We start from the raw sequence: 9802 nt of genomic DNA on the forward strand, positions 1-9802 counted from the left end.
CTGAAGAATTTTATTAAGATCATATTCTTGTACAAAGAAGACTTTTGAAAGATTTTAATGATCCATAACCTAGATAGATAGTATCCATGACCCACACAGAACTTACCTGCCTTTCCTTTCTATAGGTATTTAAATCAGCTCTTCAGATTTGAACTGACACATCAGCCAAATTGTAAGTGTCTGCAGTTATTACAAAGCAATCTACTTTCTGATGAGAACTTGACATTTAACAAATTCTTGGCTCATGTCATTATTATTGTAAATCTTACAATTTTTCCTTCTGATGATTTCTATCACATCTCAAGCAAGCACGCCCATATTCCAACTTTATACCATTTAGGCAAAGGAAACGGGCCACTAAGTTGTTTGATCAGTCTCTTTAAGGAAACTTGTTCAGACCCTAAACGGCGTGATAACTGGGGACCTGAAATATAAATTATGAAGTACTGGCATTGTGGTTGCATAGTTTGCAAGGTGGTTTTCAAAAATGAGTTTCATCTCCTGTGTCTGGCTTTCTTCAAGGTGGTGTTCCTGGAGTTCCTGTTCCTGTGGTGTCCATATCCGTTTTAGTACAGACTATGTCTCTAGAATAGTGACAAGTCACACAGCAGTCTGTCATCAGTATCTGCAGGACATCTTCTGTCATGAGCTCTACAATTCTGTAGCATGTCTGTGCCACAGGATAAGAGAATTTTCTATTCTTCCAACACTTACCATTGGTTTCTACAAGGAAAGAAAGATACTGTTGTCCACGCCAGCGTGGAGGAGGAGGGGCTCACCCCTATCTGAGGAGTTATCGACAGTTGTTAGCTGCTGGAAGAGGAAGAGTCAGTTTTCTTTAAGGGTGTGGCACCTGGTAGGTAACCATACTCCAGTGATGGACACCCACGAGTGTATGGACAGCACAAACTGTGTATGCATCTATGGAATCCTCAAAGAATAAAAAGATGTTTTAACAAAAGAAATGTTGTCAGGGATTTTCCTCTAATTATTGACCAAGGGCACACAAAAACTTGCACTGATAATTACAACGTCTGGTAAGGAATAATAAAATAAGAAAACTTTTGCCAAAATAAAATCTAAGTACAAATAATACTGCAGTTCATCAGTGTGCAGTTAGGGGACTCTTCACAAAGTGAAAAGACCTTTGTAACCCGGGACCGTATTGAAAAGACCATCATCACAGAAACAAATGAATTTGTATTGATTCTAGAGAGCCCAACCTGAAAAAATTAAATCATCTATAAAATTTGTCTATAAATCCTTTGGGGTTTCAAGTGGCAATAACTGTAAATATGTCAGCCTTCTTTTCTAAGTCTTTCCATCCTCTGCTCCTGCCCCAGGCTCTCGAGGAGCTGGTATTGGAGGCAGACCCCAGCACTCTGGCTCATAACCTGCTACCTACAACCTGCTTGTAATACTCAGTACAAGCTGTGCTGGAAAAGTTTTAGAGAGTGGTTCTGGAAGAAGGCAAATCCCATCCATAACATCTCACACTAATAATGATTTCTGGGGTGGCCTTTTTGGTAGGTAGCATTTCTGTGGTTCCTAGTGCTTTCTTGGAGTAGCCTTGGATATTCAGAGTATGTGCCAATGGCTATAACATTTTTGCCATATATTTTTAGAGTCTCTACGAAATTCACTCCCCTGGGTATTGCATGTATGGGGATTTGTTCAGCGTCTGTCTTCAGGTGACTGGCTTGTTCAATTGGCTTAATGATCACAGTTCATCCAGGTTATAGATGTGTCAGAACTCTGTTCCTTTCCAACATAGTAACATCGCATGGTGTATAAACGTTCAAAGATTTTATCCACTGATCTGTCAATGGGCCTCCACCTTTTGAGTACTATAAATAATGCTGTTCTAAACAGGGCGTGACTATCTCTGAGAACCTGCTTTAATACTTTTCTTTTTAAAAATTACGTTTTTATTCTTGGGGAATTTCATACGCTGTGTTTTGATCATACTCAGACCTCTGGCCCCATCTCCTCTCAGGTGCACCCCTACCTCTTCCCCTACCCTCACTTCCCGTTCTCTATTATTTATTTGAGGTCTATAAAGTCTAATTTGTGTTTCTCAAATACTCTCGGGTGTGGGTCCATCACCTGGAGCCTGGTCAACCTATCCAGCATCACATGGTTTTGAAAAATTTGCTCACTCATCCAAATTTCATGCTTGATAGCTGAATTTGTCCAGAATATTCTATTAACATTTTTATAATCTCCGAGGAATCGATATTAGTCTCATTTATAAAGTTGTCCCAATTTCCTTACAGCTACAGTGACAAAATACCCTGGAAATATCAATGTAGGTATGAAGGGTTAGTCTCAGCCACGGCTCCAGGTGACAGTACTTCATGGCAGGGAGGTCACAGCCACAGGAGCTTTGAGGGAGCTGGCTACATCACATCCATAACCAGGAACAGCCACCAATGAACACGTGCATACTAGTGCTCAGCTCAGTTTCTCCATCCTTACCCAGCTCAGGATCTTCTGCTCAGGGAACAGCACTACCCACAGTTAAGATGCGTCTTCCGCATAAATCAAGACAATCCCACGCAGACACGCCCATAGGCTAACCTGATCTAGACAACCCTTCATTGATAGTCTTCCCAGGTGACTATGGGCTGCATCTAGCTGACAGTTGAAGCCAACCAGCACATCTTCCTGATGCCTGGGCAATGGTGCTGCTCACAGTAGGATTTCCCACACTGGGTAGTTTCTGTGGCAATAGAGATTTTTCTAGACTCTGTGCTCCCTGTATGGAGTAGCCTTGCTAGTGATAATTACCTTCCTAGTGATAAAGAAAATAATTTCATAGGAGTCGTTCTGGAGGATCTCTGTAATCTCTGCCTTTGACTCAAAACTACACTGTCCACTCCAGCTGGACTTCTCTGGGGAAACCAACAGTCAATGCAATTCTTTGGCCAAGTTCTCTGAAGCTTCCCAACTCACCCAGCCCAAGGTCTTTCTTTGGTCCTCGTTACCTCTAGGGATGGGGGAGCTGCTGGTCCTGTGGTTTAGTTACCGAGCGCTTCTCTTTGTGGTCCTCAGTTTTCTAAAAGCTGATGTGGCCAAGTGCATGGTGTTCTTCTTCCTTCCTGATCCAGGGGTTCACCTAGGAAGTGGGGGTCAAGGAGAGAAACACAGTCGGGGAGACATGAGACAGTCAAGCCACTGTGAGAGAGGGGCGGGGGCCAGGCACTTAGAGTATGCGCCCTTCTTCCTGAGGCAGGCTCTGATAACTTGCATTTGTCCTTGGGAGGTTCAAGAAGGAGGTATGGGGCGTGGGGGTACATGTGAGGGTGTGGGGTGTGTGCTTGTATGAACTACCACATGTTTCCAAATTGCTTTAAACAGTTTTATTATATTTTTATTTATTTATTTTGTGTAAGTGTGAGTGCATGTGTGCATGAGTGTGTGTTTGTGTGCGTGCTTGCATGTGTGCTGTTGTGTGTGTGTGGGGGTGCACACAAGTCAGGACATGCCTGCTGCATGGGGAGGTCAGAGGACAACTTTCTGGAGTCAGTTCTGTCTTTATACCAGGTGAGTCCTGGAGACTGGACTCAGGTCATCAGGCTAAGCAGCAGGCACCTATACTGGTGAAGCCATCTTGCCAGCTCACAAAATGCTTTTAGTGACTAAATAATTTAGAAAAATCCACATTCCCTATCTCCAAACCTGTGTGAGCATGTGTTTACCACCCCCCCCTATAGTTGTGAATTTAACATTTAGTCACTTTAAAAAATATTTGCAAATACTATGTGAGCCTGCCTGGTGCTAAAATACACACCATGTCTGTTCTTTGATGAATGGCCCTTTGCATCCTGTGCACGGTACCCCTCACTTGATCTCTATGAAACACATCAAAGTAGAGAGTAGGCCAGAAAAATTAAAATATAAACTTTCAGGGCTGGAGAGATGGTTCAGCAGTTATGAGCACTGGCTATTCTTGCAGAAGATTCCCAGATTATTGAGAAATGCATTTTAGCAGGGACAATCACTAATAGTTTTAACTCCAAGAATTTACAGAGAAAGGGTGTTGTTCAGGTGAGTCAGGGTCTGCTGGCCTCTGTGGGGAGATCAATTATCGTGAGAGTATGTGCGTTATATGCTGGTCCTGTTTTAGGGACTTTGGATGCATTAAGGTCATAAGCATGCAGGATCCCCAGCTGTGGAGAGTTACCTCTTCTGTGTCTTCCACCAAGATCAGGAAGTAGGAATGAGCTTTGTTCTCGTCTGTGGGCCTACATTACCCTCTGCTTAGTGCTTCAGGAATGTTGCATTGTTTGAGGGTTGGGGTGGTAATGACAGTATGTCTTTGTCTGAATCCTGCTTTCAGGGGGTGGGAGGGTGGAGGGCAGGAGAGAAGGAGGCTTACAGGATAGGGTTGACTGCCCTTCTCTTAGGATCTTACTGTGGGAAGTGGCATGACCTGAGTACTCTTTTCTAGAGACTGAGTGCTCCTGTCCCAGGGACTGAGTGCTCCTTTCCCAGGGACTGACAGAGTGCATCCTAGGGACTGAGTGCTCCTCTCCCAGGGACTGACAGAGGGCATCCTAGGGACTGAGTGCTCCTCTCCCAGGGACTGACAGAGGGCATCCTAGGGACTGAGTGCTCCTCTCCCAGGGACTGACAGAGGGCATCCTAGGGACTGAGTGCTCCTCTCCCAGGGACTGACAGAGGGCATCCTAGGGACTGAGTGCTCCTCTCCCAGGGACTGACAGAGGGCATCCTAGGGACTGAGTGCTCCTCTCCCAGGGACTGACAGAGGGCATCCTAGGGACTGAGTGCTCCTCTCCCAGGGACTGACAGAGGGCATCCTAGGGACTGAGTGCTCCTCTCCCAGGGACTGACAGAGGGCATCCTAGGGACTGAGTGCTCCTCTCCCAGGGACTGACAGAGGGCATCCTAGGGACTGAGTGCTCCTCTCCCAGGGACTGACAGAGGGCATCCTAGGGACTGAGTGCTCCTCTCCCAGGGACTGACAGAGGGCATCCTAGGGACTGAGTGCTCCTCTCCCAGGGACTGACAGAGGGCATCCTAGGGACTGAGTGCTCCTCTCCCAGGGACTGACAGAGGGCATCCTAGGGACTGAGTACTCCTCTCCCAGGGCCCTGCTGTGGAAGGGTTGTGGGTTCTGAAGGCTTACCTTTCTTCACTGCATTTTATGAATTTCTCTCCAGGGCCTTTTCAAACTGGCAGCACAGGTTCCTCCTAGGTATGTTCCTGGGCTTTCTCAGTGCATTTCTTTGTGGAGAGTTTGTAGAACTGCAAATTCTGCAAAGCTTTTATTAGTTTTACCTGAGAAGGTGTTAGGAAGATGCTGTGAAATAAACAAGGGATTAGAATTCCCGTCCACTAATATTCATCAACCTAGACACCTCTCACCAGAGCCAAACAAAGAAACTGGATGGCATTGGTACTGCTGGGAATCCCAGAGCAGGTCATTACTAATTACGTAATTAGGGGCTAAGCTTTCCCCGAAGGAGAGGGGGTTCTGGGAGGTTCTGGGATGATCAACACTGGCGGAAACTGAGACACTTCTAGGTGGGAAATGTGCTGATTTTTCTCCGGACTCCTCTTTGCCTGCCCTGGGCTGATCACATAATCAGGTCCCGTCTTGCCTGATTCATTATTTATTGGGTGTGTGGGTTTTGAGCATTAACTAGATTTTATGCTCCTTTTGGGAAGGATCAGCCTTGCCCTTCACCTCCTTTTACCATTGTCTAAATACCCCAAGGCCGTTCAACTCTGGAGGGATGCAGGATACTTGCCAATTAGTCTAAACTATGCATCAGTCTGCTCGGCTGCCTAGCCGTCGACCCCAAGCCTGCCTTTGAAATCTAGCAGCTGATTTAGCTTCCATTCTGCTGTGCCGCAGACTTAGACTGAGCTGAACTGAGCATCCTTTGGTCCCATCTGGCCTTCCTCCTCTGTCCCTGCTCACCTTTGCTCTGGTAGGGGGCGGAGCTTCTAGGGACCGCCTGTGTACCGTCGAGGGTGCCCAGAGATAGGAGATGAAGAAGCTGCTGGAAGTCCCAGCTCAGTGTGGGCACTCCACCTGTTGTGCTGACAAATTCTAGCAGGCAAAATATGTCTCAAGGCCACTGTGACCTCAGAAGATGAGAGGAACAGAAGCTCTCCATGGAGATGGACTGAAAGGAAGTCACATTGCCGAGGATGGTGGTGCTGAATGCGGCCTACCGGATCTTCCAAATACTTATTATCCATCATATGATATGGTGTGATCATCTATGAACACATTCCTGTGACTTCTCAGTGTCATAAGTGTTGACATCAAAAGTAGAAGCAGTGTATGCCAAGTGGGAAGCAGAAGATAGAGCACATCCTCCTGTTCTCTCCACACTGTCCGTAATAGAAGTCCTAGGAAGAACTCCAGCAGGCGTTAGAAGGGCTGTTTCACTGCTACAAAGAAGGCTATGGCCTGGGCATGTCTTCTCTGTATCCTGGAGGCTGAGCTGTGAAGTACCACACAGCCAGGGAGATCAGAAAGAAATGGCTGCCCTCCATGTAAGTTGCTGGCCGCTGCCAAGCCGCACCCATGCCTTCAAAGCTTTGGCTCCGTGGGCTTGTGTGTGGCACTGTGTGAAAGTTCAGGGGCTTAGGACACACGGAATGAGGCTCGAGGTCTTGAGTGACTGTATGATCTTAGGATTGCCAACCAGCTTCTCTGAGCCTCTTTTTCTTACCGGTACGAGTTGGGAACAACATCAGAGTTGTTTTGAAGATTAAAGTGACAAGGTGAATTTAGCCACTGGCACACGCTGGGCTTCTGGTGAGTGTTCTTCTCCAGTCTCTGTCTTATCTGCTTGAGCTGTATTGATTTTGTTGTTGTTAAGGTTTCACTTTTTGTCCCTTTTACCTATCCAGAGCTTTGTTTCGTTTGCCGAATGGTTTGTTTTGAGACAGGGTCTCATGTAGCTCAGGCTGGCCTCAAACTCTCTCTGTAGTTGAAAATAGCCTTGAACTTCTGACCCTCCATGTCTGCAGTGCTGGGGTCACTGGCGTGTGTCACTGCACTGCTTAGACGGGGCTGTGGATGGAACCCAGGGCTTCATGCATGCGAGGCTAGCACTCTACCGATTGAGACACAGCCTCAGCTCACTGCTGTAGAGTTCTGTGGTGCCATCATTTGTCATTTGAGGAGAGAAGGAGGAAGGGGGGAGAGAGAAGGACCTCCCGGATTTGGGTCCTTGGCCCTTGACCTTGGCAGGACAGCCGTTGCAGGTTTCCTCGTGGGTCCAGCCCAGGAGGGACTGCAGGGAGCAAGGGTTCTGGCCGAGGTGGGGGTGAGTGGTGTGGAATCAACACACAGACTCCGGGAGTCAGGTGAGAGCAGGCACTAGGCAAGGTGCTGCAGACTTGTTTATTGCTGGGAAGTGCAAGCCTTATATACCTCTCCCCCTGCCCCAGTGTCCCATAAGTTGGTGTGTTGCTTCCTGATAGATCCCCTCATCCAGGCAGATCATAGGTTGGCTATTTTGCAGAAGCCCAGGCTGCCCTCTCAAAGTGGAAGCTGTGTTCTCTAGGGCAGCCTGTGCTTAAGCCTGGCACTTCCTCTCCTACAGGCAGGCAGTTACACTGCCTTCGTTATGATCAAGTAGAAAGAAGTACCATTGAGCACAGGTTTTACCTTCCTGCTGTGACTCGGTTCCTGAGTCCACCTGTCAGGTCCTGTCTATGCCAGTTCCAAGAGATGGCAAAACTGGATAACCTCCTTACAGTGCCAGCCACCCCAGTGCACCCCAATGCAGCAAGGCCAGGCCTGACATCCACCTGCCTCCTTTCCCTATTTCCACGTCCAGTAGCAATCATTCTGCCCCAGCCCTCATCCCCAGGCACAGCTGTGTTCGCCCTGTGACGCACCCACCATGCATTTTGAGCTGGCTGTGAGCAGTCTGTTTCTCTACCAGGCATTGCGTTCTAGTCTATCTCTAACCAGATCCTTGTCTGGCCCTCCTTCGAGAATAGAGTGTGGTAGACACTGAAGGGAAAACCAGGCTGACTTTATTTGCTATGTGGGAATAATGATTTGAACTGGAAAGTCAGAACTCTGAGACCCTTGTTAGCAGCTGGATGCCAATCAAGAAAGGCATTTTCCAGTCTAAGTACTCAGCAAGCTCCTGGGTACCAACCATCAACCAAGAGATTATGTTATAGCTTGAATGCTCTTGGAGACTTTGGGTACCAGACAAGAGCAATCCCTTGCAAAGCCAGTCTGCAGGGAGCCAGCAGGGGCCACATGCTGCAGGAGGCCCCCATGAGTCCTTGGAGCATTGGGCCTGCTGTGGTTGGCATTATCATTTGTGGCCACCTTATCCGTCTAGGGTACTGTTGGGTTTGTTTTCTCAGCCCATTAAAGAATTAAAAGGCAGGAAGAAAATCTCAGAGCAGCAGAGGGTAAGAGCGAATCAACTCCAGTAGAAAGATAAGGGACCTCGTCCACCCACATAAGAACTGCACATAGTATACAGCCATGCAGGAAGATAAACCTCTCCACAGATGGAGTGGGAACCTGGAAATGGAGAACCTAGCACCCCTCCCCCCGGGGGGTCCTGGGATTTAAGGGTATTAGTGGTTTCTGTCCCCTAAGTTTGGTCAATTTAGAGAAGCTGACAAGTCCCACTTCCAAGCTGAGTTATGTCCAGGGCTCTGGACTCTAAGCAGGTCAGCTGAAGGGGCATCTGTTGGGGTTTAGAAGAAGCAGGGAGTGTGCCATCTTTACTTCTTGGAGGTCCTGCTGACTCGTGAGGGATTCGGTCCCTTGCACTTCCTGCTTGGGGCAGGTGACTCAGGTGCAGGGCGCCAGCCTGTCGTCCTCCAGCACCTCTCTCTCCTCCTCCCCTCTGTTGAGCTTTCCTCGATTTTCTTGTCCATGGAGCCCTGGAGCATCTGAATTTATGGGGTAACATCTGGGCCCTGACTGGCTGAATGTGGGTATATAAATAAGATTAGGGGCCGGAGATTAGGAGATTAGGAGAGGTGGCTCAGCGATTAAGAGCACTGGCTGCTCTTGTAGAGGACCCAGGTTCGGTTCCCAGCACCCACATGGTGACTAACAACCATTGGTAACTCCAGTTCCAGGGGATCCGATGCCCTCTTCTAACATCCACAGGCATTGTGCAACACAGGTGCACCTACCTACATGCAGGCAATGCATTCATACACATAAAATTTAAAAAAATAAAAAAATAAGGTTAGAAAAGGAACCAATCAGAGAAGAGCTATCAGAAAGTTTCCCTTGATCCTGGCTGTTAGATGGAAGTCTCTGCAGCCTGTCACCGGGTAGTGTTCAGGGTCTAGCTGCCAGGAGAAGGGAGGCTTCCTCATGGGAAACCTCCCTTGTCCTGGGGGCTTGAGATTCTTGCCCTGTTAGAGAACCATGAATCCAGCTAGAAGCTCCATTCAGTGGGTCTCCTCCTACCCCATCCATAACTGTACTTTGGTACCAGGCTGATGGGAGGCCAGCACCCCCACAGCAGCTGCCTGGCGCTGTCAGAGAGGAGAGGAGAGCAGTCATTCCCATTGAGCATTTCTGCATTGATCTTCAGATGCTTTTGCTGGTTGGGCTGGATATTGACAAACCACCCCCTCTCCTCCCTCTTGGGGACTCTGCTCATTCTTGTGGGACAAGATATGTGCAAGCTGAGTGCCTTCTCTGTACATGAGAAGTAATCGTGGCCACAAACCACATCTCCTGGTGCTTGCGTCTGAAGAGCTGTCAACAATGTTTGCCCATGTCTTTTGTGTATTAGGAAAACTTACCATGATTAGCATC

At 47.8% G+C, this 9802-nt stretch overlaps 1 long non-coding RNA gene across 1 annotated transcript in view; it reads left to right on the top strand.

The window, feature by feature from the left end:
* The window catches only part of LOC103745330, a 20940-nt gene extending 20112 nt beyond the window's left edge, over positions 1-828 (top strand). Inside the window, exons 2-3 of the long non-coding RNA XR_607747.2 lie at positions 126-172; positions 523-828. This is a non-coding gene — a long non-coding RNA (uncharacterized LOC103745330). The remainder of the gene's footprint in view (positions 1-125; positions 173-522) is intronic.
* The last annotated feature ends 8974 nt before the right edge of the window (positions 829-9802 follow it).

Source organism: Nannospalax galili, unplaced genomic scaffold (genome assembly GCF_000622305.1).
Source record: "Nannospalax galili isolate Female #2095 unplaced genomic scaffold, S.galili_v1.0 scaffold302, whole genome shotgun sequence".
NCBI classification, from domain to species: domain Eukaryota; kingdom Metazoa; phylum Chordata; class Mammalia; order Rodentia; family Spalacidae; genus Nannospalax; species Nannospalax galili.